Source organism: Nothoprocta perdicaria, unplaced genomic scaffold, assembly GCF_003342845.1.
Source record: "Nothoprocta perdicaria isolate Ctin4 unplaced genomic scaffold, notPer1 scaffold_63, whole genome shotgun sequence".
Taxonomy (NCBI): domain Eukaryota; kingdom Metazoa; phylum Chordata; class Aves; order Tinamiformes; family Tinamidae; genus Nothoprocta; species Nothoprocta perdicaria.
The window spans coordinates 1032303-1036621 of NW_020455899.1; positions in this window are offsets into that span (position 1 = coordinate 1032303).

Here is a 4319-nt window from a genome sequence, read left to right on the forward strand (position 1 = left end):
GGGTTGGACTCGATGACCTCTGAGGTCCCTTCCAACCTTCGGCATTCTATGATTCTATGATTCTATGAAAAGGTCAATATCAGTTGGTGGGAAAGGAAAATAAAGTGTGGCATCACAGCACAAAATGGAAATAGTTTTCTAAACTTCCCTGTTCAATGCCTATTTTGGGCAATAACAGTAAAAAAAAAAAAAAAAGAAAGAAAGAAATTCGCAAATAAAATATTTTCCTCAAGTATAAAGCTAACTCCTTTTATATTGCAACAATAGTAATGAGAAAATCTTGACAGGAGACTAAATATTTCTTAGACACAGAAAATATATAACATAAAAAGAAGTTGAAAATATATATTCTTGTTTTGTTTTGAGGGCCCAGTTTCCAATAAAATATGAGCAGCATGGATTGTATAATTAGTTTGAATACCAATGTAATGCCAAAGAATTTGGGAAAACCACAAAATTAAACATATGTACATATAGCTATTTTTTTATATTTCTTTACCTATTCAATGTATAKTTGATTAGACCTGGCAATAATCCTTTTACTTACAATGGAAAAGGGGTCACAAACATCACCTTTTATCTGGTACTGAGACACTGCAATTCACCTTTGGACAATTTTGAAGAAAAAATCTTCCCTATTGATATATTTGCGGTACTTTGTCCTTGACCATATCTTGGTACTTGGGAAAGAGTCAGTGTGATCCTGCTTTAATCACTGAATCATAGAATCATAGAATCATTATGATCAAAAAAGACATTTAAGACCATCCAGTCCAAACATAAACCCTTCAACATCATACTTGCAGGGCATACAAACATGTCCCTCTGTAAGTTCATATAGCTATAATTTCTCACTCTGCACCAAGCAGGTTCATTTGAGAGATTCTGCAGCATAGCACTAAGGAATATCATAGCCTTTATTGTGCAGCATCCTTATTGAAAACTGTTAACTACTATTTCTTTATTTTTCTATAAAGGCTATAACAAATATGCACTGAAATTTCAGCAAAGARAATCTTGTGAAGAAAAAAAAAACAGAAATRAAAAATTAATATATAATTTTAGGCATTCTGTAGTACTTTATTAAAGAAAATAGTATATTTATACTCTGTTTCTGGTGTCTGTATCTCAACTCCTTTTAGAATAAAGAGAGAAAAGTGACATCATCTCTAAACAGCTAAAATGCAAAWATAAATTCACTCAAGTGGTTTAGCAACACAGAAAATAGAATAATGCATATATTCTCTGCTGAGAAATTATCTGGTCGTTTTGTCTTAAAGCATACTTAAGGTCCCAAAGGCACCCTGGTAAGGGACATTCTGCTAGTCCTTCCTAAAGGCAGACTTGCAGATTTGCCAACCTAATCAGGTTTTTTCTAGCTAAACAGGATGGCCAGTGCTTTTGCGTGTCTTACCCTGGCCTTTGAATATCTAAGGAATAGGCTACAAGTTCTATTTTGGTAACTGCAGAGGTCGCATATCTGAAGATAAAGAATCTTCCTTAAATATTTGATAATTAAAAAAAAAAACCCACATATACACTGCTTTATCAACTTTTCTGATTTTTCAGGTCAAGCAAAATAACCACTCTGCACCCTTAGGCTCAAGGATCCAGTACAGGAATGGAAGGAAAGTATAATTTTCCCACAGAGAAGYCCATTGTTTCTAAATAAGATCTCAGACTTTTTCTAAATGTGAAGGTTTTAACAGTTAGTTCCAGGAGATACAATTGATTTGTCTTTTTTTGTTTGCTTGTTTTTTCTTTTTTTTCCCCCAGATATATTTTATCTTAGACCAACTACACTGTGAGGAAATGACTGCTAGAGACTTGGTAAACYTGTAGATATGATCTAATTGAACACTGGCAAAAACAAGGTACCACAAAAGAGGAAGTTTGGATCTTTCTACTTTATGTTGCAACATTCTGTCGTAAACTTTCTATTTTGAGCACCGCAGACTGGCAGGGGTCCCATAAGGAAGTGACAGAGTTGGTTTGCTAGTATATTTAACACAAGAGCTGCTGCCAATTTCAGTGAATAACTGTGTTATAAATGGAAAGCACTCCAAGTCAGTAAGTGGGGGAAAAAATAAATAATAAAATAAAATAAAATAAAATAAAATAAAATAAAATAAAATAAAATAAAATAAAATAAAATAAAATAAAATAAAATAAAATAAAATAAAATAAGGATAAAAATATCTGAAGTTGCAGATTTACTCCTGAGGATAAAATCTGAGCCATTTCCAGAAATCTCTATTGGTGAACAAATCCATCTAAAATAGTTCAAGAACACATTACTTCTCACTCTGAGTTGGGGGAAAGTCAGTAAAGTATGAATGTCTGGTGACATTTCAGAAAATGGACACTGATTTTTCAGGAATGTACCTACCACCTGTCAAGCAACTATCTATTTTGACTTGCCAGAGCTAGCACTATGTCCTCTGTTATGTGGAGTAGTGTTTTTGTACTTATTTTTAGGCCTCTGAGACTCAGAATAAAATCAAGCTGTTGAGTTGACAGTGCTGTGGGACTGCACTCGCTGCTGCACCGTAGAGAGTCCTGAAGATTCTCCACCCTGCAGCAAGGTGTGCATCCCTTAAGGGATTTTTCTGTCAATATGCGTGCTTTCTTTTCTACAGTTTCTAATGGGGAAAAAAACAAACAAACAAACAAACAAACAACAACAACAAAAAAAACGCAGTACAGGACTCCCCATGAAATGTAACAGGATTCCCCATGAAATGTACTACTTACTTTGGGAATTTTATTTTAAAACAAAATAAAACAAAACAAAAAATCACGGGATTCTGAGGTGTTCAAATAAATAAACAAATAAGCCAGAAATATTCTCATGAATGTATCTTTCTAAGTGTCTGAATATCAATCTCAAAAGCAAAAAATGGTAATATATTTTAATGAACTAACAAAACTAGCTAGTTTACTTCAAGGTTGAAGTAAAAATCAAATGCTTRCTATTGCCAATAAAAGTCATTGACCTGGACAGGAGACATCCGCTCAAGATTTAAGAAAGCATGGYATTTCCAAAGATAAGTTTAATCTCTTTTTTGACTAAAATGATAGTAAAGTGAAGTGATTTAATTCTGCTCTGTGCCCAAAGACATCCACTGGTGTGAGGTCCTCCATTTTGCAGTACCAATACTTCAACCAATAACAAATGTGGTTATGCAACACGAAGTATCGATATTGGAGGCACCTGGCTTATCTGCCAGGTGCAAACAGCCAAAGAGATTAGGCCTCAGTTCAGTATTAGAGGGTGCTGAACAAGAGTAGTCTAGGTTATTTCAGGAAATCTTACTCCTTTACAAACTTATGATAGCATTTTTTGTTAGATATTCTTTAGAGATTTGATATACTTCTGTCAAACATTTAGAGTTTTGACATGMGTACGTAAACCACAGGACATTTCTAGAACTCTCCAGTTATGTTGAAACTGCAATTATCTATCAAAACTGAGTCAACAGACTACTTTTTAAAAATATATTACTAAGCTATCTTGCTTTTTTTTTCTCTCTTTACAATATTTTCTTTTATTACTCACTACTACAACATAGCAAATTTCAGACTCTTCCTTATTAGTGTCATGCAGCCTCCATTTTGCTGATCGAATTATGAGGAAGTAATATTGGAAATACTGACTTTGTTTGAATAAAAATAGCTTCTGTCAAAAGCTGATGAGTTAAGAATGAAACTGTGGTAATTTGTAGTTACTGCTGAGCTGGAGTTGTCCTAGATGCAATGGGAAAAGAAATCCTTCTTCCCTGTAACTAGAGTTTTAGGTAACACAAGGTAGATTTAGGTAATCSTATGTAACACACAGTGAAAACAGATCTTCTCAAGTCAACCTCAGGGAAGAGTCAGAACAGGAAATAGAGGATTTGTGTCATCACTGAACACAGGTACAGCCCAAAATAAAGTGTCTAATTTACAGCTGCCTTGAAGAGCGGCAAATGTTAAGGGTGATACTGCTCCCTCTGAGAAAGACTGATTTTTAAGAATATCACTATCCTTTAGGAATGGAATGTAGTCCAGTATTTTATGAGCAGACTTGAGCAACTAAAGAACTGAGCGGGGAAGTCCAAGGTCAGCTTGCCRATAGTTTCAAAAAGCATTGAACCAGGCCAAGTGTCTTCCAATAACTTATTTTCTAACACCTTCCCATTTGTAAGATTATTTCTTTATCACAGTGACTTTGTTTTAGCATGGGTATAATGGAAGGAATTTTCAACATATTAACTCAGGCCAAATTGGCAGCCCTAGAGACAAAAAAAAAAAAAAAAAAAAAAAAAAAAAAAAAAAAA